The 26,667-nt window shown below is 37.1% G+C and overlaps 2 pseudogenes; both read left to right on the top strand.

Annotated features, from left to right (window-relative positions):
• The first annotated feature begins 85 nt into the window (after positions 1 to 85).
• On the top strand, positions 86 to 860 carry LOC133233049 (olfactory receptor 4A15-like; annotated as a pseudogene).
• A 14,968-nt stretch (positions 861 to 15,828) lies between these two features.
• Positions 15,829 to 26,631, top strand: LOC133233048 (olfactory receptor 4A15-like; annotated as a pseudogene).
• The last annotated feature ends 36 nt before the right edge of the window (positions 26,632 to 26,667 follow it).

Below are 26,667 nucleotides of genomic sequence, written 5' to 3'. Positions count from 1 at the left end.
TGTGTGCACGCACACACACACACACACAGTATCTGCTCCATTCTTGCTCATCTAAATTGTGACAACAGTGGACAATCTGCTTATCATGGTCACCATCATAGACAGCAGGTCACTAGGTTCCCCCATGTACTTTTCTCTGGCTTCTTTATCATTTATAAAAACTTTTTGTTCTACTGACATTGTTCCCAACACAATCACCGACTTCTTTCATGAGAAAAAGACTGTTTCCTTCCAGTCTTATACGTCTCAAGTCTTTGGAGATCATTTATTTGCTGGTGTAGAAGTCACTCTTCTGCTGATAGTGGTCTATGACCGATATGTAGCTATCTGTAAACCTCTTCATTATTTGATCATCCTGATTCTTAGGGTGTGTGTTCTCATACTTCTGGTGGCCAGGACTGTTGGTTTTCTGCACTCATTGGTTCAATTTCTCTTTATTTACCAGCTCCCTTTCTGTGGCCCCAATGTCATTGATAACTTCTTGTGTGACATGTTCCCTTTATTGAAGTTGCTTGCACTGATAGCAACCTCATTGAACTATGATAGCTAATGGTGGGGAAATTTACACTGTTGTCTTCTTCACTCTCTCAGTGTCCTATGGAGTCATATTATCTTCCTTGAAGACTCATGGTTTGGAAGGGAATGACAGTCTTCTATACTTTTACATCCCATATGATGGTGGTCATTTTATTTATTTATTTGTTCTCTGTATCTTCCGGTATGCAAGGCCTAATGTCAAATTTGCCATGGATAAATCCATAGCAATGGTTTTCACTTTCATAACCCCCATGTTGAATTCCTTAATCTACACCCTGAGAAATGCAGAAATGAGAAATGTTATGAGGAGACTTTGGGGGTAATAATATGCCCTTAGTTGGAAGGGGACTGTTTCTATCATAGAAGTCATGATATTCATTCATTCTTTCACAGAATCAAGAAATACTTAAACTATTAAGGATTACATTATTATTTTTTTTTCCCTATGGGTTACTTAGCCTATTTATTCTGGGACAGCTGTATAAACTAATCTTTATGCAAGTGGAATATTTTATAGTCCTTAATACCAAGATATGTAATAATGCTGTATTAAGGTTTTAAGAGATAACAATTTAAGGATTTAAGTTCTTGTTTGTGGGATATGGTTACTTCTTCTTGGTACAGAGAAATGTGACCTAATAGAAGATTTTTCCTTTTAGTCCCAGAGAGTGAAATCCTTCTGAAAAGATTGCTTATTTATTTCTTTGACTGCACTGAGGCTTAGTTGCTACATGTGGGGTCTTTGATCCTCATTTTGGCACGCAAGACTTTCAGTTGTGCTTGAAAACTCTTGGTTGCCATGTGTGGACCAGGGATTGGAGCATAGAGTCTTAGCCAATGGACCACAAGAAAGTCCCAAAAGTAACATGAAAAAAAAAAAAACAAAACTTTCTCCTCAGTTTGTTGAAATACGTGAAATGATATCAAAGAATTTCATAAGATGAATTTCATAAGCCATACAAATGTTATTTTATGAATAAATGTATTCTGGTAAATTAAAATAAAATAAAATAAAATAAATAACACAGTGGATATTCATAGCAGAGGATAGATCTGTGAAAAATAAGCTTTGTTAACTTTCAATTCAATTCAGTTCAGTCCCTCAGTCATGTCCAACTCTTTGGAACCCCATGAATTGCAGCACGTCAGGCCTCCCTGTCCATCACCATCTCCTGGAGTTCATGCAAACTCACGTCCATCCAGTTGGTGATGCCATCCAGCCGTCTCGTTCTCTGTCATCACTTTTTCCTCCTGCCCCCAATCCCTCCCAGAATCAGAGACTTTTCCAATGAGTCAACTCTTCACATGAGGTGGCCAAAGTACTGGACTTTCATCTTTAGCATCATTCCTTCCAAAGAACACCCAGGGCTGATCTCCTTTAGAATGTACTGGTTGGATCTCCCTGCAGTCCAAGGGACTCTCAAGAGTCTTCTCCAACACCACAGTTCAAAAGCATCAATTCTTCGGTGCTCAGCTTTCTTCACAGTCCAACTCTTGCATCCATACATGACCACTGGAAAAACCATAGCCTTGATTAGACAGACCTTTGTTGGCAAAGTAATGTCTCTACTTTCCAACATGCTATCTAGGTTGGTCATAACCCTCCTTCCAAGGAGTAAGCATCTTTTAATTTCATGGCTTCATTCACCATCTGCAGTGATTTTGGAGCCCAAAAAAGAAAGTCTGACACTGTTTCCACTGTTTCCCCGTCTATTTCCCATGAAGTGATGGGACCAGATGCCATGATCTTTGTTTTCTGAATGTTGAGCTTTAAGCCAACTTTTTCACTCTCCTCTTTCACTTTCATCAAGAGGCTTTTTAGTTCCTCTTCACTTTCTGCCATAAGGGTGGTGTCATCTGCATATCTGAGGTTATTGATATTTTTCCTGGCAATCTTGATTCCAGTTTGTGCTTCTTCCAGCCCAGCATCTCTCATGATGTACTCTGCATATAAGTTAAATAAGCAGACTGACAATATACAACCTTGACATACTCCTTTTCGTATTTGGAACCAGTTTGTTGTTCCATGTCCAATTGTTAACTTTACATTTTGTAAATGTTTCTTTACAATACCATTACACTACTGTAATGGTAATATGTGGTTAATTTACATATTCTGATCACATTTTTGCCTGAAAAATTAAATTTTAAACCCCTTCTGTGTATCCAGTTCATTTTGTCTTCTCCAATAGTTGAAAAGTACTGTTAGTCACTCATATCACACATAGAGGCTTCCCTGGTGGCTTAGCAGTAAATAATTTGCCTGCAGTGAAAGAGACACGGATTCAGTCCCTGGGTCAGGAAGATCTCCTGCAGGTGAACACAGCCATCCACTTAAGTATTCTTGCCTGGAGAATCTCATGGTCAAGAGGAGCCTGGCAGGTTACAGTCTATGGGGTTGCAAAGAGTTGGACATGACTGAAGCAACTAAGCATGCATGCATGCATCACATATAGACCCAGAGTCTGCCTTCACTAGATTAAACTGCATGGATAGATACAGAACTTATTTAATGCAGTAACTGTTTAACATTTTGAATACAGATTAATTTATTTTACATTATGAATGCCTTGTTGATTCTCTGTAAGCTATATGTTCTTGACATAAGTGATAAATCAGTTTTTTCTCTGTTTACAATTACTCTATGGAAGTTTTGGGAATCAAATACTTTTTTACAAACATAATTTTTTAAGGCTCTGGCACCATATGTTTCTTGTGAGAATTCAAATTCACCACATAGAAGCTAAGGCTTAAAGTACAACATCTTCCTTGTCTCAATTTTTAATTGGATTCAGTTAGTGTACTTAGCAATAATACTACACCAATGTATCTGACACATATTGAAGTAATGCCAGTCATAAAGTTTAATTTCTTCTTCAGTGAAGGATATAAAACATACTCTAAATGTTTTAATTGGAAAGAAAAGTAATATAATGAATTATATCCTTTAAAAATTATTAGATTTTTTAAAATTTAATTTAATTTTATTTTTTAACTTTACAATATTGTATTGGTTTTGCTATATATCAAAATGAATCAGCCACAGGTATACATGTGTTCCCCATCCCGAACCCTCCTCCCTCCTCCCTCCCAATACCATCCCTCTGGGTCGTCCCAGTACCCAGCCCCAAGCATCCAGTATCGTGCATCAAACCTGGACTGGTGACTCGTTTCATATATGATATTATTCATGTTTCAATGCCATTCTCCCAAATCATCCCACCGTCTCCCTCTCACACAGAGACCAAAAGACTGTTCTATACATCAGTGTCTCTTTTGCTCTCTCGCATACAGGGTTATTGTTACCATCTTTCTAAATTTCATATATATGTGTTAGTATACTGTATTGGTGTTTTTCTTTCTGGCTTACTTTACTTTGTATAATAGACTCCAGTTTCATCCACCTCATTACAACTGACTCAAATGCATCCTTTTTAATGGCTGAGTAATACTCCACTGTGTATATGTACCACAGCTTTCTTATCCATTCATCTGCTGATGGGCATCTAGGTTGCTTCCATGTCCTGGCTGTTGTGAACAGTGCTGTGATGAACATTGGGATACAAATATCTCTTTCATTTCTGGTTTCCTCGGTGTGTATGCCCAGCAGTGGGATTGCTGGATCATAAGGCAGTTCTATTCCCAGTTTTTTAAGGAATCTTCACACTGTTCTCCATAGTGGCTGTACTAGTTTGCATTCCCACTAACAGTGTGAGGGTTCCCTTTTCTCCACACCCTCCCCAGCATTTATTATTTGTAGACTTTTGGATCACAGCCATTCTGACTGGTGTGAAATGGTACCTCATAGTGCTTTTGATTTGCATTTCTCTGATAATGAGTGATGTTGAGCATTTTTTCATGTGTTTGTTAGCCATCTGTATGTCTTCTTTGGAGAAAAGTCTATTTAGTTATTTAGCCCATTTTTTGATTGGGTCATTTAATTTTCTGGAGTTGAGCTGCAGGAGTTGCTTGTATATTTTTGAGATTAGTTGTTTGTCAGTTGCTTCATTTGCTATTATTTTCTCCCATTCTGAAGGCTGTCTTTTCACCTTGCTTATAGTTTCCTTTGTTGTGCAGAAGCTTTTAAGTTTAATTTGGTCCCATTTGTTTATTTGTGCTTTTATTTCCAATATTCTTGGAGCTGGGTCACAAGGATCCTGCTGTGATGTATGTTGGAGAGTGTTTTGCCTATGTTCTCCTTTAGGAGTTTTATAGTTTCTGGTCTTATGTTTAGATCATACACATCACAAGCACGGAAAATGAAACTGTAATCAGAAATCTTCCAGCAAACAAAAGCCCAGCTCCAGATGGCTTCACAGCTGAATTCTACAAAAAATTTAGAGAAGAGCTAACACCTATCCTACTCAAACTCTTCCAGAAAATTGCAGAGGAAGGTAAACTTGCTAACTCATTCTATGAGGTCACTATCACCCTAATACCAAAAAAGAATGCCACCAAAAAAGAAAACTACAGGCCAATATCACTGATGAACATAGATGCAAAAATCCTTAACAAAATTCTAGCAATCAGAATCCAACAACACATTAAAAAGATCATAAACCATGGCCAAGTGGGATTTATTCCAGGGATGCAAGGATTCTTCAATATCTACAGATAAATCAATGTAATACACCACATTAACAAATTGAAAAATAAAAACCATATGATTATCTCAATAGATGCAGAGAAAGCCTTTGACAAAATTCAACATCCATTTATGATAAAAACTCTCCAGAAAGAAGGAATAGAAGGAACATACCTCAACATAATAAAAGCTATATATGACAAACCCACAGCAAACATTATTTTCAATGGTGAAAAATTGAAAGCATTTCCTCTGAAGTCAGGAATAAGACAAGGGTGCCCAATTTCACCATTACTATTCAACATAGTTTTGGAAGTTTCGGCCACAGCAATCAGAGCAGAAAAGGAAATAAAAGGAATCCAAATTGGAAAAGAAGAAGTAAAACTCTCACTATTTGCAGATGACATGATTCTCTATATAGAAAACCCTAAAGATTCCACCAGAAAATTACTAGAACTAATCAATGATTATAGTAAAGTTGCAGGATATAAAATCAACACACAGAAATCCCTTGCATTCCTATATACTAATAATGAGAAAACAGAAAGAGAAATTAAGGAAATAATTCCATTCACCATTGCAACGGAAAGAATAAAATACTTAGGAATATATCTACCTAAAGAAACTAAAGACCTATATATAGAAAACTATAAAACACTGGTGAAAGAAATCAAAGAGGACACTAATAGATGGAGAAATATACCATGTTCATGGATTGGAAGAATCAATATAGTGAAAATGAGTATACTACCCAAAGCAATTTATAGATTCAATGCAATCCCTATCAAGCTACCAATGGTATTCTTCACAGAGCTAGAACAAAAAAATTCACAGTTTGTATGGAAATGCAAAATACCTCGAATAGCCAAAGCAATCTTGAGAAAGAAAAATGGAACTGGAGGAATCAACCTGCCTGACTTCAGGCTCTACTGCAAAGCCACAGTCATCAAGAGAGTATGGTACTGGCACAAAGACAGAAATATAGACCAATGGAACAAAATAGAAAGCCCAGAGATACATCCACACACATATGGACGCCTTAGCTTTGACAAAGAAGGCAGGAATATACAATGGATTAAAGACAATCTCTTTAACAAGTGGTTCTGGGAAAACTGATCAACCACTTGTAAAAGAATGAAACTAGAACACTTTCTGACACCATACACCAAAATAAACTCAAAATGGTTTAAAGATCTAAACGTAAGACCAGAAACTATAAAAATTATTAGATTTGAAGGAGCTGATACCTGGATACTGGGCTTGCCACTTGGCTCAGTGGTAAAGAACATACCTGGCAATGGAGAAAACATAAGAGATGCAGGTTCAGTCCCTGGGTTGGGAAGCTTCCTTAAAGAAGGGCATGCAACGCATTCGAATATTCATGATTGGAGAATCCCATTAACAGAGGAGCCTGGAAGGCTACCATCCATAGTGTTGTAAAGAGTTGGACACAATTGAAGTGACTTTGCATGCACACACACACCTGGATACTAGAATGAGCATGATAAGAATGAAGGATTCACCATATATGCTATTATCCTAGACTCAGGGTAATATCTTTCCATGGGACATGTCAAAATCATTCCCTGATGTGAGTGTAATGATGATATATTTTTAAATATTTGAAAATTTTACTTTACAATTCATTTCTATAAACCACGTATGTATATACTTTTTCAAGTATGGTGGGAGATAGAAGAACACTTCCCCTTCTTACTAAAAGGAGACATATATTTTCTCAGCTCACTTATTGTGTAATAATTAGTTTCCAAATACTATGGAATACCATTGTTTTCATATGTAAAATACATCTATATATTATTCTATTTCTTAGCTTTCTATTTTTTCCAGGTAATGTATCTATCCATGAGCCAATACTATAGTTATTACAGTGTTTCAGATACCATTACTATATAAAAAATCATCCCAAAAGTTAGTGGTTTAAAACACTAATATTCACTTTATCACTGAAGATGATCATAGTGAGTCAAGTTTGATCAGATAAGTTGGGTGCTTCAGGTTCACCATCACTCATGAGGTTTCAGATAGAAATTAACTGAAGCTGACACACTTTAAACGTGTTTTCATTCATATTCCTGGCATATAGACTGGAAAGCCCTGGATAATGAAGATTGGAATAGCCGGTACTTCTTGATATCTTAAGAATAAGGCCCTATGCCAGTACAGCTGGTATTTTAATGAGAAATGAACAAACACCAAAGCTTAGTAAATAAGAAAACGTATGTTTGCTTAGAGAAAAGGATCTGTGAGGACAGAGTGAGAAGGTGGTCATCTGCAAGCCAGGAAGAGAAGCCTCGCCAGAAATGAATCTTGCACTCACATTGATCTGAGATCTCTAGCATCTGAAACAGTGAAAAAAGTAATGTCTCTTGTTTAAGCTACACACTCTATAGTATTGTGTTATGACAAATCAGGCTAACTAATATTCAATACTGGGGAAAAAAATCATGATACCTCATCCAATCACCAGATGTGGATAACTTTCAAATCCAGAGATTTTTGAATCAAGGGGACATCCGGTATTTTTGAATAAGAACTCTGTTCTATAATCACAAAAAAGGTGGTATAGATCATCAACCTAATCTTACTCTGAGGAACCTGAGACCACTGACCACGTTAACTGTGCTCTGGGGGAATAGAAAAATTCAAATCTTTCTGAAATTTTCTTAAAGTAGGTTCTAAGCTAAAGCTCACTCTTGGGTGAAAGAAAGCCACTGTACTCCCTTGATCAGAAAGCTCACTGATGATTGTTGCATGCTAAGTGGCTACAGTCATGTCTGACTCTTTGCAACCCTATGGACCATAGCTGTATGGTCATGAAAAACATCTACTTCTGCTTTATTGACTATACCAAAGCCTTTGACTATGTGGATGACACAACTTGTAGAAAATTCTTAAAGAGATGGGAATACCAGACCACCTGATGTGCACCCTAAGAAATCTATATGCAGGTCAAGAAGCAACAGTTAGAACTGGATAGGAAACAATAGACCGATTCCAAATTAGGAAAAGAGTACCTCAAGACTATATACGATCACCCTGCTTATTTAACTTATATGCAGAATGCATCATGAGAAATGCCAGGCTGAATGAAGTATAAGCTTGAATCAAGATTACCAGTACAAATATCAGTAACCTCAGATATACAGATGACACTACCTTTATGGCAGAAAGTGAAGAGGATCTGAATAGTCTCTTAATGAAAGTGAATGAGGAGAGTGAAAAAGTTGGCTTAAAACTCAACATTCAAAAAAGTGAAATCATGGCATCTAGTCCAATCACTTCATAACAGATGGGGAAACAATGGAAACAGTGACAGACTATTTTCTCGTGCTCCAAAACCACTGCAGATGGTGACTGCAGCCATGAAATTAAGACACTTGCTCCTTAGAAGAAAAACTATGACAAACCTAGACAGCATATTAAAAAGCAGAGACATTACTTCGCTGACAATGGTCCATCTAGTCAAAGCTATGTTTTTTCCAGTAGTCATGTATGAATGTGAGAGCTGGACCATAATGAAAGCTGAGCATCAAAGCACTGATGCTTTTGAACTGTGGTGTTGGTGAATACCCTTTAGAGCCTCTTAGATTGAAAGGAGATCAAACCAGTCAATTATAAAGAAAATTAGCCCTGAATTTTCATTGGAAGGATTGGTGCTGAACCTGAAGCTCCAATACTTTGGTTACCTGATTGTGAACTGACTCATTGGAAAAGACCCTGATGCTGGGGAAAGATTGAAGGCAAGAGGAGAAGGGGAAGGCAGAGGATGAGATGGTGGGATGGCATCACCTACTTGATGGACATGAGTTTGAGCAAGGTCTGGGAGTTGGTGATAGACAGGAAAGCCTGGCATGCTGTAGTCCATGGGGTCACAAAGAGTTTGGCATGACCCAGTAACTGAACTAAATTTACTGGATCATAGCCCTCCAGGCTCCTCTGTCCATGGGATTTTCCAGGCAAGAATACTAGAGTGAGTTGCCATGCCCTCCTCCAGGGGATCTTCCCAACCCAGGGATCAGTTGCGAGTCTGTTACATCTCCTGCATTGGCAGGTGAGTTATTTGCCAATGGTGAAGAATCCGCCTGCAATGCAGGAGCTGCAGGAGATGTAGGTTCCGTCCAAGGGTCCAAAGATCTCCTGGTGGAGGGCATGGCAACCCACACCATTATTCTTGCTTGGGAAATCCTATGGACAGAGGACCCTGGCGGGCTACAGAGGAACCCAAGTTTTCTGAGCATGTTTCTTTCTTTCTTTTTTTTTTAAAACACATTTTTATAATAAAATAAATACAAAGTAGAATTCAAATGAAACTTTTAAAATCTTGAAGCAAGCATAATTAGTGGCTGACTATTTGAGGCATTAGCTTTTAACTCATTTGTTTAAAATAGATTTAAGCAAAACATAATACATACAGCAAGACTGGACTATGCCAAAATTATAATATTAATTTATAAACATTAATGGGTGCTGAATGGGGTATTTACCATTTTCCTCAATGTTTTGGCTCGGAAAGTCCCAAAAGAACAAGAATATTAGAGAAGCTCAGTCAGTTCAGTCCTCAGTCTTGTCCAACTCTTTGCAAATCCATGGACCGCGGCATGCCAGGCTTTGATGTCCATCAACAATGCCTGGAGCTTGTTCAAACTCATGTCCATGAAGTCAGTGATGTCATCCAACCATCTCATCCTCTGTCGTCCCTTTCTCTTTCTGCCTTCAATCTTTCCTAACATCAGTGTATTTTCCAAGGAGTCAGTTCTTCACATCAGGTGGCCAAAGTATGTGGATAGTTGTTGACCTGAAACCAATTGAATGCCAGATTTTTTCTGGGGGGGGGGGCAAATGAGTGTATATGGAATCAGGAAGAATTGTAATTTGGAACCTGCAGCCACAATGAACCATGTGCAACTTCTCTCAAGGCAAATGAAGGAGAATATTTTTAAAGAGGGGAGGAGGGAGTTGGGTGGAGGGCCTCTAATAAATAAAGAGCCCATGGCTTTTAATTTCCTGAGCCTTTGCCAGAAAAGAAGAGGCATCTTTCTTCTTCCTGTCAGGCTTTGTTATGTTTCAGGGCATATGTGTTACTTCTTATGACCTCCTAACTCTATTAAATTGACTTTCTATTTACTGTTTTGTGCATTTTACTGAAGGCGTTATGTCCATATTGGGTCACCAATGCTTGAATAAAGTTGGGATACTATAAAGGACTGAGTAGAAGTGTTTGATACTAATCTTTTCCAAAATAGCGAACAAAATGCAGCACCATATTTATGTGATATCAAACCGACAGAAAGCCAACTGATTGAGAAAATGGTAGATTAATACTCAAAATAACCATCTTATTGGGGTCTGGATGCCAGGTTTTTTGATAGAACAGAGGGGGCGGGGGGGGGGGGAGGCATACGATGGTGAGGAAATAAAGAAAAAAGGCCATTAATCTTAAAAATATCTCCTAGAATTGTAAGCCTTAGACAGGGCAATGTGCAAATATCTTCCTTCCTGCCATCTATAGATGGACAGGGTTCTGAACAAATGCTCTTTAACAGTAAGACATAGAGCAGAATTCTCTGAGGTAGGCTGTTATGTATGATTATAGCAACAAAAGCACCAAAAAGCAAGTCAAAGAATCAGTTTCAATGGGGAGTCAGAACTGAATTTTCCCTGAAACAACTGTGGGAGCTGAAAAACATTCTGTATCATTAATCTTTACTCTGTTACTGTTTATTATTATTATTATTATTATTATTATTATATGGGGAAATCCTATAGGACAGATTTTTCACTGTGATCATCCATCATCCTCACTTTCCTAGGCGGGTCCTTTAGAGAACAACGAGGCTCAATGAAGTAATTTGTGGTTTTCCAGTTGTTAAGTCTTGTTATACTCTTTGCAAACCCATGGACTATAGCACACCAGTTTTCCCTGTGCTTCAGTATTTTCTGGAGTTTGCTTAAGCATACGTCCATTGAGTCAGTGATGCCATATGACCGTCTCATCCTCTGTCACCCCATTCTCCTGCCCTCAATCTTTCCCAGCATTCTGGGTCTTTTCCAGTTAGTCAGCTCTTCCCAGCAGGTGGCCAAAGTATTGGAGTTTCAGTTTCAGTATCAGTCCTTCCAATGAATATTCAGGACTGATTTCTTTTAGGCCCTTGCAGTCCAAGGGACTTTCAAGAGTCTTCTCCAACACTACAATTTGAAAGAATCAGTTCTTCAGTTTTCAGCCTTCTTTATGGTCCAAATCTCATATCTGTAAGAACACTGGGAGGGTCATACCATTGACTATAAGGACATTTGTTAGCAAAGAGATGTCTCTGCTTCTTAATATGCTGTGTAGGTTTGTTATAGCTTTGAAGTATCTATGTAATTAAAGTAATTACATAGATCAATTCGACAAACAGTGTCTATTATTTGAAAGACTGTGTAAGAAGTGAGAACATCAGCTATTACATACAGGGAAAAATAAGCAGGTTGCATTTTGAGAAAACTCAATTGTTTATTCTGCCAGCATCAGGATGTGCAATTTTAGAAATGTTTCTTTCCTTACCTGAATCTGTTTCTTGATATGCAAAATAAAAAGAATGAGTCTCTCATGGAACATTCAATTCTCAATGCCTAAGACTTTATTAATTTATTTATTTTTTCTTATTTCCTTGTAGATCAAATTCTAGTTTCCATGTACTTGAATTCATAGAAAACTCATTTATAACATAATATGAAATCCAGGATAGTTATTCTGCTTATAGTGAAAGATGTCCTATACTTTCTGGAGATTTCTGTGTTTTGTTTTTTTTATTTTCTCAGTCACATTTTTTATTGCTTTTATTCATTTTTAATATAAATTTATTTTAATTGGAGGCTAATTATAATTTTGTATTGATTTTGCCATACATCAACATGAATCCTCCACAGGTATACACGTGTTCCCTATCCTGAACCCCCCTCCCACCTCCCTCCCCGTACCATCCCTCTGGGTCATCCCAGTGCACCAGCCCCAAGCATCCTGTATAATGCATTGAACCTGGACTGGCGATTCATTTTGTATATGATATTATACATGTTTCAATGCCATTCTCCCAAATCATCCCAGCCTCTCCCTCTCCCACAGAGTCCAAAAGACTGTTCTATACATCAGTGTCTCTTTTGCTCTCTCTCATACAGGGTTGTCGTTTCCATCTTTCTAAATTCCATATATATGCATTAGTTTACTGTATTGGTGTTTTTCTTTCTGGCTTACTTCACTCTGTATAAGAGGGTCATTTCATCCACCTCATTAGAACTGATTCAAATGTATTCTTTTTAATGGCTGAGTAATACTCCATTGTGTATATGTACCACTGTTTTCTTATCCATTCATCTGCTGATTTACATCTAAGTTGCTTCCATGTCCTGGCTATTGTGAACATAGCCTATGTGTGTTATTGTGTCCTGCTGTGATGAACACTGGGGTACACGTGTCTTTTTCAATTCTGGTGTCATCGGTGTGTATGCCCAGCAGTGGGCATTGCTGGGTCATAAGGCAGTTTTATTTCCAGTTTTTTAAGGAATTTCCACACTGTTCTCCATAGTGGCTGCACTAATTTGCATTCCCACTAACAGTGTAAGAGGGTTCCCTTTTATCCACACTCTATCCAGCATTTATTGCTTGTAGACTTTTGGATAGCAGCCATTCTGCCTGGTGTGAAATGGTACCTCATTGTGGTTTTGATTTGCATTTCTCTGGTTTTGATGAACTCTTAAATCAATCAGCTAAGAACTTGGAAGTGAAACAACAGAAACAGAGTTCTAGTTCTGCAACTTACTTTTTTGTATAATTATCTTTTTGCATAATTTATATCAAATCTTTTTTGTATAATTCTTCTGTGTATTATTTCTACTTCTTAATATCTTCTGCTTCTATCCATATCATTTCTGTCCTTTATTGTGCTCATCTTGCATGAAATGTTTCCTTGGTGTCTCTAATTTTCTTGAAGAGATCCCTAGTCTTCCCATTCTATTGTTTTCCTCTATTTCTTTGCATTAAACACTTTGGGAGGCTTTCTTATCTCTCCTTGCTATGCTTTGGAATTCCGCATTCAGATGGGTATATCTTTGCCTTTTTGCCTTTTACTTCTCTGTTTTTCTTAGCTATTTATAAGGCCTCCTCAGACAACCATTTTGCCTTTTTGCATTTCTTTTTCTCGAGGATAGTTTTGAGCACAGCCTCCTGTACAATGTTATGAACCTCTGTCCATAGTTCTTCAGGCACTCTGTCTATCAGATCTAATCCCTTGAATCTATTTGCCGCTTCCACTGTATAATCATAAGGTTTTGATTTAGGTCATACCTGAATGGACTAGTGGTTTTCCCTACTTTCTTCAATTTGAGTCTGATTTTTGCAGTAAGGAGTTCATGACATGAACCACAGTCAGCTTCTGGTCTTTTTTTGCTGACTGTATAGAGCTTCTCCACCTTTGACTGCAAATAATATAATCAAACTGATTTCAGTATTGACCATTCATATGTAGTATGGACTCTTGTGTTATTGGCTGAGGGTGTTTGCTATGACCAGTGCATTCTCTTGGAAAATCTCAGTTAGCCTTTGCTCTGCTTCACTTTGTACTCCAAGGCTAACCCTACCTGTTACTCCATGTATCTTTGCATTCCAGTCCCCTATGATGAAAAGGACATCTTTTATGGGGGTTAGTTCTAGAGGATCTTGTAGGTCTTCATAGAGCCATTCAACTTCAGCTTTTTTGGCATTAGTGGTTGGTTCATAGACTCGGATTACTGTGGTATTTAATGATCTGCCTTAGAAGTGAACAGAGATCATTCTGTTATTTTTGAGATTGTAACCAACTGCTACATATCAGACTCTTTTGTTGACTCTGAAGACTACTCCATTTCTTCTTAAGGATTCTTGCCCACAATATTAGCTATAATAGTCACCTGAATTAAATTCAACTACTCTGGTCCATTTTAGATCACTGATTCCTAAAATGTCAGTGTTCACTCTTGCCATCTCGTGTTTGACCACTCCCAGTTTACCTTGATTCATGGACCTAACATTCCAGGTTTCTATGTAATATTGTTCTTTACAGCATTAGAATTTACTTTCACCACAAGACACATCCACAACTGGTCATTGTTTCCACTTTGAATCAGCCTCTTTATTGTTTCTTAAGGTATTTCTCTGGAGCTATTTAGTCTTTCTGGAGCTATTTCTCTTCTCCAGTAGCATATTGGGCATCTACGGACTGGGGAGTTCAACTTCCAGTGTCACATCTTTTTGCCTTTTCATACTGTTCATGGGGTTCTCAATGCAAGAATGTTGAAGTGGTTTGCCATTCCCTTCTCCAGTGGACTATGTTTTTTTCAGAACCATTCAGAGCCAGACCTGACTTTGAGTGTTTCAATGTCTTTTGCAGAGGCACATGTGTGCAGTGGCCTGCCTTGGGGACAGGTATACTTGCCACAGCAATCCTGGAAGACATAGCACATGGCATGACAAACGTAGACTGTGTATTAAAAAGCAGCGACATCATTTTGCTGACAAAGGTCTGTCTCCAGTCAGTTCAGTGCTCAGTCATGTCTGACTCTCTGTGACCCCATGGACTCTAGCATGCTAGGCTTCCCTGTCCAACACCAATTCCTGGAGCTTATTCAAACTCATGTCCATTGAGTACATAATGTCATCCAACCATCTCATCCCCTGTCATCACCTTCTCCTCCTGCCTTCAATCTTTCTCAGCATCAGGGCCTTTTCAGATGAGTCAGTTCTTGGTATCAGGTGGCCAAAATATTGGAACTTTGATTTCCTTTAGGATTGACTGGTTGGATCTCTTTGCAGTCCAAGGGACTCTCAAGAGTCTTATCCACCATCACAGTTAAAATCATCAATTCTTCGATGCTCAGCATTCTTTAATTATCCAGCTCACAGATCCAAATATGACTCCTTAAAGACCATAGCTTTGACTAGACAGACCTTTGTCAGCAAAGTAATGCCTCTGCTTTTTAATATGCTGTCTATATTGGTCATAGCTTTGCTTCCAAGGAGCAAACACCTTTTAAATTCATGGCTGCAGTCACCATCTGCAGTGATTTTGGAGCCCAATAAAATAAAGCCTGTCCCTGTTTCCATTGTTTCCCCATCTATTTGTCATGGAGTTATGGGACTGGATGCCATGATCTTAGTTTTATGAATGTTGAATTTTAAACCAACTGTTTCACTCTCCTATTTCACTTTCATTAAGAGGCTCTTAAGTTCTTATTTGCTTTCAGCTATGAGGGTGTTGTCATCTGCATATCTGAGGTTATTGATATTTCTCCTGCCAATCTTGATTAAGGCATTTCTCATGATGTACTCTGCATATAATTTAAATAAGCATGGTGACAATAGTTCCAGCTAGTCAAAGCTATAGTTTTTCCAGTAGTCATGTTCTGATGTGAGAGTTGGCTGAGAATTAAAGAGATGATGCTTTTGAACTGTGGTGCTGGAAAAGACTCTAGAGAGTCCCTTGGATGGCAAGAAGAGTAATTAAGTCAATTTTAAAGGAAATCAATCCTGAATATTAATTGGAAGGGCTGATGATGAAGCCAAAGATCCAATATTTTGGCCACCTCATGTGAAGAGCTGACTCTTCGGAAAAGCCCCTGATGCTAGAAAAGATTGAGGACATGAGGAGAAGGGAACAACAGAGGAGAAGATGGTTGGAAGACATCACCAGCTTAATGGACAAAAGTTTGAGCAAGCTCTGGGAGATGGTGAAGAACAGGGAAGTAAGGTGTGTTGTAGTTCATGGGGCCACAAAGAGTTGAACACGACTGAACAACTGAACTACAATAACATTACATATATCTGCCTTACACAAAGGCTTAAGCTTTTTAACTTCACTCCAGTGTCATCTTGGATTTGAGAATTTCAAATATACACTGATTAATAGAAAATAAAGAATAGTTTTTTACAGAAACTTAGGTCTTTGGTCTTAATGAATCACCTACCCTTTGCTATTTTAGGATGATGTTTTTCCAGTTGGTTCTCCAAAGGCCATTGGCCAGGAGAAGCCTCTGAAAATATACCATGCACTGGAAGGATCTCTCAGTTCTCTGGAGCATGATTCCTAGGTGAATTTTATCTTGAACCAGCAGCATGGGGATTAATTGCTTTAATGGCTCAGTAAAGTGATTTGTTGTTCATTGTTCATTAAATGCTCATTCATGTCTACATTTCCCTGAGTGAAGACTTTTCCATGGGTATTGATGTTACTGCCAAGATGTAAAATATAAGTCATTACCTTAGCAGGTATGAATCATATCAATATAGTCATATAAAGGCTTTGTAAAAATACAAAATAAAACCCATTTATTTAATTATCCAGCTCTTCACATTATTGGCTAAAGTTATTATCAAAAGTTTGCTAAATTAATCTGGCTAGTTGAACATAATAGTGAAGTTTTAAATTTGGTACTGAAATATATTTTCAATAAAATCTTTTCAGTTTGATGACATCAACCACATCAAATATATATTATTTAAGTCAACTCAGGATAATTATACAATCTGAACTAAGGGTTTAAAAGCACTGCAGTTCTAATGAGATGGATGAAACTTGAACCTAATATACAGAGTGAAGTAAGCCAGAAAGAAAAACACCAATACAGTATACTAACGCATATATATGGAATTTAGAAAGATGGTAACAATAACCCTGTGTACATGACAGCAAAAGAGACACTGATGTATAGATCAGTCTTATGGACTCTGTGGGAGAGGGAGAAGGAGAGGGTGGGGAGATTTGGGAGACTAGCATTAAAACATGTATAATATCATGTATGAAACGAGTCGCCAGTCCAGGTTCGGTGCACGGTACTGGATGCTTGGGGCTGGCGCACTGGAATGACCCAGAGGGAGCGTAGGGGAGGGAGGAGGGAGGAGGGTTCAGGATGGGGAATGCGGGTATACCTGTGGTGGATTCATTTCGATATTTGGCAAAACTAATACAATATTGTAAAGTTTAAAAATAAAATAAAATTTTAAAAAAAGGGAAAAAATAAAATAAAAGCACTGCAAACTATCATGCCTTGTATATGTAGTGAGATGTATCCATGTGACAAAGCACTTCCAGCTGCAAGGACTAAGTGTGTCCTGATCTTTGCTCTGTGGTTATAGCAGGGTTGATAGGGTGACAATCTTGATTTATCTTAATTGAACTAAATTTCATCTATAAGGACCAAAGACAGAATTGGAGAAGCCTGGATTTGAAAATATAACAGAAGAGGAAATATAAAACCCAGGTAACACATTCACAAAAATTCATCTATGCTATGAGAATAGAGCAGAATAGAGTTATTTGAAATGAATTATGTATCTTTCTTAAGAAGCAGGATTTAACACATAACCTCAAACGTTTTATGCTAGAAGCTCCTGGAATAATATAATACATACTTTTTTTTTTTACTCCCTTTTGTAAAATATTATTGAATTAAAAAGAGAAGAGATACATTTATCCAATATTTTGTTTTAGAAGTATTCAAATGTGTGCTGAAATAGAGAAAACATATAGCAAAAGAGAACATGACAGTATAGTGCGATATGAAAATGGTCTTTCTGTAACTTTTTTAAGATTGCTTTACATAGAGAATTTAGCAATAATTTTGCATTTCAATGTATTTAAGATAATACAAATATTAATATAGCTCTTTATATACTGTTACCTTGTGAATGATCTCTTTAAATATCCTGGTTCTGTGTATTTTATTTATTGATAACTTTTTTATTGTGGTAAAATATACCTAACACATTATTGTTCATCCATTTTCACTCTCTATCTCCAGAACTTTATCATCATTTGAACTAAAACTCTGCACCCATTTAAATAATAACAATGGAACTCTTCTCTTCCACAAATCCTGGTAAGGACTGATAAACTTTCTGTCTCTGAGAATATGACTACTCTAGGAACCTCAAAAAGGCAGATCATAAATATTTGCCTTTTCTGTCTGGCTTATTGCACTTAGTATATGTTTTCAAGATGAATCCCTGATATAGCATATATTAGAATGTCCTTCTTTTTGAAGGCTGACTAATATCCCATTTTTTATATATAGCACAATTTGTCCATTCATTCATTGTTGCTTCTTAGTCACTAAGTCATGTCCAAATCCTTTGTGACCCCGTGGACTGTAGCCCACAAGGCTCTTCTGTCCATGGAATGTCCCAGGCAAGAATACTGGAGTGTGTTGCCATTTCCTTTTCTAGGGGATCTTCCCAACTCAGAGATCATACTTGCATTTCCAGCATTGGCAGGTGAATTCTTTACTGCTGAACTACCAGGGAAGCCCATTCATTAGTTGTTGGGAATTTGGGTTGTTTCCACCTCTGGGCAATTGTGAATAATATTCCTATGAATGTCCTGTACCCATATGGACTACAGTATTTTCTTCCGATTCTTTTTTTGAAGAAACCCCCATTAACATTTTTAGAATTGACTAATAACCTCTTCTTACAGAGGCAAACAAACTTACAATGTGAAAATGAGTTCAGAGACAATGATTTATTTGTTAGACTCACTTACCTGTACTTATAACTTATTAGACAGTGAATTTCAGTATCTGGGAAAATAGAATTCATTAATATTTTTATACACACAATTTACAGAATTTTAAGAAAATGTCAATATCTATACCTTTCTTTGCAATAACTATAAGAATATTTTCTCATTTTTAGGATCTTAACTTTAATATGAATGCAATAGATAACATCAATTTATGCACTCAGTTGTCCTCTTAATTATGGAAAGATGATTCCTCAGATTAAATTTAGTTTTAATGATATATTTCAAAGAAGAAAATGAGACTTGGAAAAAGACAGACAGGGGAATGTCCACAACGTCATATGAGTGGTTAAAATAGGGCAGTTTCCAGAATTGCAAAAGTTAATGACCCATTCAATCTACCTATCCAAAGGGAATGATTTTTTGGATAATTAGATAAAAGGGTGGGTTTGAGGGGAAAGTGAAGTAAAACTAATTGTAGAGTCATGGTGCTAAAGTTACATGGGGAAACAAATAATAGTAAATCATATTTTTAATTTATTTAATTATTACTAGTCAGACCATTTTCACAGAGATTATTTGTATTATCCTGTTGAATCCCTAAAACCATGCTATGTGGTAAGTGATATTATGTCTCATTATACAGATGGTATTGAATACTTGATCCAGGTCATGCAGTTAGTAAGTACAGATTGCAGGGTTAGAATTCCAAACCATAATTTTTTTTTTTTGAACTACTTTTATTTTTTTATTAGATTTTTTATTATTTTGTTTATTTTATTTTTTAACTTTACAATATTGTATTGGTTTTGCCATATATCAACATGAATCCGCCACAGGTATACACGTGTTCCCCATCCTGAACCCTTCTCCCTCCCTCCCTCCCTCCCCGTACCATCCCTCTGAGTCCAGTCGTCCCAGTGCACCATCCCCAAACATCCAGTAACATTAATTTAAATCCCAAGTTCTCATAAAGCACAATACTGCCATCCAGAGCCACACCTGCAAAATTATAAAACATAAAAGCAAGTAAAACTTAACAAGACTATGTATGAGGTAGGAAATGTATGATACCTGGTCATTGCTTTTCTGTATTTGTCTTCAAAGCATGCTCAACCATATTTAGGGTTTACAGGCAGTATATTTCCCTTTATTATAAAGACATTGATTTGGAAAATTTGATGTTGCTTAATTTTTTTTATTTATTATTATTATTATATTTTTTACTTTACAATATTGTATTGGTTTTGCCATACATCAACATGAATCTGCCACGGGTGTACATGTGTTCCCCATCCTGAATCCCCCTCACACCTCCCTCCTCGTATCATCCCTCTGGGTCATCCCAGTGCACCAGGCCCAAACATCCTGTGTCCTGCATTGAACCTGGACTGGCGATTTGGTTTTTATATGATGTTATACATGTTTCAATGCCGTTCTCCCAAATCATCCCACCCTCTCCCTCTCCCACAGAGTCCAAAAGACTGTTCTATACATCAGTGTCTCTTTTGCTGTCTCGTATACAGGGTTATTTTTACCATCTTTCTAAATTCCATATATATGCATTAGTATACTGTATTGGTGTTTTTCTTTCTGGCTTACTTCACTCTGTATAATAGGTTCCAGTTTCATCCACCTCATTAGAACTGATTCAAATGTATTCTTTTTAATGGCTGAGTAATACTCCATTGTGTATATGTACCACAGCTTTCTTATCCATTCATCTGCTGATGGACATCTAGGTTGCTTCCATGTCCTGGCTATTGTGAACAGTGCTGCAATGAACATTGGGATACACGTGTCTCTTTCCCTTCTGGTTTCCTCAGTGTGTATGCCCAGCAGTGGGATTGCTGGGTCATAAGGCAGTTCTATTTCCAGTTTTTTAAGGAATCTCACACTGTTCTCCATAGTGGCTATACTAGTTTGCATTCCCACCAACAGTGTAAGAGGGTTCCCTTTTCTCCACACCCTCTCCAGCATTTATGGCTTGTAGACTTTTGCATAGCAGCCATTCTGCCTGGCATAAAATGGTATCTCATTGTGGTTTTGATTTGAATTTCTCTGATAATGAGTGATGTTGAGCATCTTTTCATATGTTTATTAGCCATCTGTATGTCTTCTTTGGAGAAATGTCTATTTAGTTATTTGGCCCAATTTTTGATTGGGTTGTTTGTTTTTCTGGAATTGAGCTGCAGGAGTTGCTTGTATGTATTTGATATTAGTTGTTTGTCAGTTGCTTCATTTGCTATTATGTTCTCCCATTCTGAAGGCTGTCTTTTCACCTTGCTTATAGTTTCTTTTGTTGTGAAGAAGGTTTTAATTTTAATTAGGTCCCATTTGTTTAGTTTTGCTTTTATTGCCAGCATTCTGGGAGGCGAGTTATAGAGGATCCTGCTGTGATGTATGTCAGAGAGTGTTTTGCCTATGTTCTTCTCTAAGAGTTTTATAGTTTCTGTCCTTACATTTATATCTTTAATCCATTTTGAGTTTATTTTTCTGTATGGTGTTAAAAAGTGTTCTAGTTTCATTCTTTTACAAGTTGCCGACCAGTTTTCCCAGCACCACTTGTTTAAGAGATTGTCTTTTCTCCATTGTATATTCTTGCCTCCTTTGTCAAAGATGTTGCTTTAAAATTTATCTTTTTAAACAAAATCTGATGAACTGGTTAAATGTTTATTAAGACCTTCAATTTTTTTGCTGCATCATTTTTATGGTCACTGGTCAATCACTAAATTAAAACTATTACTTGCATTGGAAACAGGGTTTAGTATATAGACAGTTAAATAGAAACATATTAAAGTATAGATTGTGATCATATGTTGCAAAGGGGTCTGGACTGAAACTCAAATTTTCAGGGCTTGCAATTTCTAAGATCTTCTAATTGAAAGTGTTTCCCAAAATTTTATGCCTTGCATACCATATGTTTTTTTTTTTTTCATTGTATGCTGTTGAATTTGGCATAGCATAGCTCAACTTAATTTGTTTTATTTATCCTTTTGATAGAGGTATCATGAATGTGCATTTTTGAGCATTCTTTAAAGATGTATGTTCTCTGATTATATTTAAGAGATTTAAAGAATCTCACAAATGTTTGAAGCAATTTATTTTTACTCAAGTAAAATATTGATAAATCTACAATTTTATATCATTCTGAGTCAAATTAATACTTTATGAAGTTTAGAATACTAATGCTCATAAGAACATTTTAATAGTCAAATATTCATTGCTCACTTAAAATGGATAAGGTACAGTGAGAATCTGGGGATACAGTTATTAGTAAGACATGTTTACTGACCCAACAAATCCAACAGATGACAATGAAAAATCAGCTATAAACACATAAATGTTGAAAGTGCTCAAAAGTTCAAGTGTAAATCCTCAAAGGGTCTCCTCCTGGAACTTATCTCTTTAGTGCTCATACAACTGCTATGAACTGTGAGTATTTATTTTCTATTACAAATACTTATGTAGCTTCCTCATTGTGAGTGGAGATATTTAATAATGTGTCTATACAGTGAAAGTCTTCCCAAGTGGCACAATGGTAAAGAATCTGCCTGCCAAGCAGGAGACTTACATTAAATCCCTGGTTTAGGAAGGTTACCTAGAGAAGGAAGTGGCAACTCACTCCAATATATTCATTCTGGGAAATGCCATGGACAGAGGGTTCTGGCAGGCTATAGTCCATGGGGTTGCAAAGAATCAGACACATTTTGGTAACTAATCAGGTACAACAACATACAATGAAATGCCAAAACTCTGAAGCCAGAGCTCCTTTAGGCAGCTGGTTTCTTTTATTTCTGCATCTTAAAGTTCAGAATTTGATTTCCTCATTTTCCTTTGACCAAAAATATAATATAAATCTTGATGCTGAAGTTACCTCTCATTCCACCTCCAGATGGACAGTTAGGAAATCTGAAATTCCTCTACTCCTTACTCATTCAGTGACTTCAAACTAAGGTGTTTACTGATTTCAAAGCATATTCTTTTCAGCTCATGGTCTTTGCCATTTTCTATCTGCCTTTTTTCAATCTTATCTTATTTCCTCTTCTTTATATTTTTATTCTACCTCTAATGTTTGAGTAAAATTTGTCTTGTCAGAGGCACAATGAACATAAAAATCTCCTGTACTTCAAAAATGTCAGTCTATAAAGTAAATATTGAAATGGAGCAAGTTTAAAACAATTACACACAAAAAAAAACCTGATCCTGAATCTGAAAGACCTAACAGACAATTTATTTTCCTTAAATGAGAATGAATATTTTGTATTTTATATAGACTAACAATAATAACATATCATTTGAACATAATAACTAGTCTAAACTATTGGCTACTTTAATAAATAAATAACCTCTAACATATATTCAGATCAGATTAGTCGCTCAGTCGTGTCCGACTCTTTGCGATCCCATGAATCGCAGCACGCCAGGCCTCCCTGTCCATCACCAACTCCCGGAGTTCACTCAGACTCACGTCCATCGGGTCAGTGATGCCATCCAGCCATCTCATCCTCTCTTGTCCCCTCCTCCTCCTGCCCCCAATCCCTCCCAGCATCAGAGTCTTTTCCAATGAGTCAACTCTTCGCATGAGGTGGCCAAAGTACTGGAGTTTCAGCTTTAGCATCATTCCTTCCAAAGAAATCCCAGGGCTGGTCTCCTTCAGAATGGACTGGTTAGATCGCCTTGCAGTCCAAGGGACTCTCAAGAGTCTTCTCCAACACCACAGTTCAAAAGCATAAATTCTTCGGCGCTCAGCCTTCTTCACACTAACATATATTAACTCATTATTAATATAAAGAGAATGAACCAGCAAAAATGTTAGTGTGCCATTTATAATAAAGGCTTCAATGACAAGAATTTGGAAACTCACATATCTTGAAATAATGGTGCCTTTTCAATAGCAATCGGAGTTGGGATGTGATTTTCCAAAGGTGCCTCCAGCTTATGCTCTAACAGTGGGTCATGTCCGGCTCATTGCCACGCTATGAATGATAATCCACCAGGCTTCTCTGTCCATGGGATCCTCCAGGCAAGAATATTAGAGTGGGTTGACATTTTCTCTTGCAGGGAGTCTTCTCGATCAAGGGATGGAACTGATGTCTCTTATGTCTCCTACACTTGCAGGCAGATTCTTTACACTAGTCCTGCCAGGGAAGCCCAAGCTAAGCAAAATCAAATGATGTTTCTAGATGTTTGGTAGCAAATTCTTTCCATTATAAAATGATTCAGCCTAAAATCTTTATTTTGTCATTCTTCATTGAGCTTGGCTAGCAATAATCAGTTATAAACAATTTTGAAAAATAGTAAAAATGCTTGCATAGTACCCAATCCCTTATTTTTGTACTGTTCATTTTCCCCCTCCAATAGCTTATAATAAATTGTTATGTCCATTTTTCTCTTCAAAATGCATTATTCATTTTTTTCCTTCCAAGTAGCTTGCAATAAATCTCTACTTAGTTTGTGTTTATGTATGTGTTTGGGTGTGTATGTATTCAAACAAAATGATGATTTTATTGTACATTCTTTATTTTATTTTATTTTTTTGTACTTTCTTGAATAGTAAGATTTCATATATTTTATCTCTGTTCAGTTGATATCTTATGAGTTTTGAAATTTAGTTTAAGTAAAATTTAATAAGCATCAAGGGCTTCTCTGGTGGATTTTACTTCATAGAATCCACCTGCAATTCAGGAGACCCCGGTCCAAACCTTGGGTCAGGAAGATCCCCTGGAGAAGAGACTGACTACCCATTCCAATATTCTTGCCTGGAGAAAGCTATGGACAGAGAAGTCTGGTGGGCTACAGTCCATGTGGTCGCAAAAGAGATGAACACAACTGAGTGACTAACCATAAGTATGAATAAGCATTGGAAGAGCATTCAAAATGTGCCTGTTCTCCAACTCTTGTGGCTGATTTATGTCTTGATATTTGGAAATATAATATACAGAAAAGTATTACAAGTCCAACTTGTAATTTTATCCTGGAGAAGGAAATAGCAATCCACTCTAGTATTCTTGCCTGGAGGATTCCATGGACAAAGGAGCCTGGCAGGCTACAGTCTATGGGGTCACAAGGGTTGAACACGATTGAGTGGCTTAGCACATAATTTTATGCTCCATGACTAGGTATTAATTCATGTAAGTATGTAAATAAAGTTATTAGAGATGAGAGTGTTTTCCTGGTAGATTTCAGAAGGTCAAAATGCACTTAGGAAAAAAGAAATGATAACCCTGTATGCAAGATAGCAAAAGAGACACAGATGTATAGAACAGTCTTTTGGACCTTGTGGGAGAGGGAGAGGCTGGGATGATTTGGGGGAATGGCATTGAAACATGTGTAATATCATATAAGAAACGAATCACCAGTCCAAGTATGATACAGGATGCTTGGGGCTGGTGAACTGGGATGACCCAGAGGGATGGTATGGGGAGGGGGGTTCAGGATGGGGAACATATGTACACCCGTGACAGATTCATGTTGATGCATGTCAAAATCAATACAATATTGTAAAGTGATTAGTGTCCAATTAAAATAAATAAATTTAATTTTTTTCTTTTCTTTTTCCTTTTATTTATTTTTTAAATATAAATTTATTTATTTTAATTGGAGGTTAATTATTTTACAATATTATATTGGTTTTGCCGAAAAAAAAGAGTAAAAATGATATGTAAAATGAAAAAAAATATTTTCTTTGATAGGAGATATTCTAGAGAAAGCATCTTTTTCCTCATTTGGTACATAAACTCATAGATACACCCACTCATATATACTCCTCGACTAGAACACTGAAGCTTCATCACTGTAGTTGAAGCAAGGAATTTGATAAAATTAATGGAGTACTGTGGAAGGACATTACAAAGTGTCATGTTCTAAAGATTTACTCTGTGTGAGATACTGTGGAGAAAATTGTCCAGTAAGGCATCACATATTTGACACAAAGCTTGTGATCTCAGATTCATTACTGGCCCTTTGGTTTGCAGTCTCTGACACCTGATCAACAGCTTCAGAACACAATGGAAATAGGAAAAATGTGACTGAGTTTGCCCTCCTGGGGCTCACACAAAACCCTGAGATGCAAAAAGTTCTATTTGTTTCATTCTTACTCATCTACATTGTGACGATAATGGGCAATCTGCTTATCATGATGACCATCACAGCCAGCCGATCACTGGATTCCCCCATGTACTTTTTTTCTGGCTTCTTTATCATTTATAGATTCTGTCTATTCTACCACCATTGCTCCCAAAATTATCACCGACTTGCCTCATGATAAAAATATTATTTCTTTCCAATCTTGTATGACTCAAGTCTTTATAGATCATTTAACTGCTGGTATTGAAGTCATTCTTCTGGTGGTGATGGCCTATGACCAATATGTAGCCATCTGCAAACCTCTTCATTATTTGATCATCATGAATCAGAAGGTATGTGTCCTCATGCTGCTGGTGGCCTGGACTAAAGGCTTTCTTCACTCACTGGTTCAATTGCTCTTTATTTATCAGCTCCCTTTCTGTGGCCCCAATATCATTGGAAACTTCATGTGTGACATGTACCCTTTACTGAAACTTGCTTGCTCTGATACCCACCTCATTGGACTCTCTATGATAGTTAATGAAGGGGCAATTCACACTGTTGTCTTCTTCATCCTCTTAGTGTCCTATGGGGTCATAGTACACTCCCTGAAGACTCATGGTTTGGAAGGGAATCACAAAGCCTTCTATACCTGTGCATCTCATATAACTGTTGTCGTTCTATTCTTTGTTCCTTGTATCTTTCTGTATGCAAGGACTAATGCCAACTTTCCCATTGATAAATCCATAATGTTTGTTTCAATATTCATAACCCCCATGAAGAACCCATTAATCTACACCCTGAGAAATGAAAAATGCCATGAGGAAGCTCTGGATTAAAAATGTGACTTTAGTTGGAAGAGGGGGTTATCCATCATATAGGATGTGAAGGTTATTCTTTTACATAATAAAGGAATAGTTTCAC

This window comes from Bos javanicus, chromosome 19 (assembly GCF_032452875.1).
Source record: "Bos javanicus breed banteng chromosome 19, ARS-OSU_banteng_1.0, whole genome shotgun sequence".
Classification (NCBI taxonomy): domain Eukaryota; kingdom Metazoa; phylum Chordata; class Mammalia; order Artiodactyla; family Bovidae; genus Bos; species Bos javanicus.
Note: the sequence above shows the minus strand (reverse complement) of the source record. Positions and strands in the feature narration are given on the sequence as shown.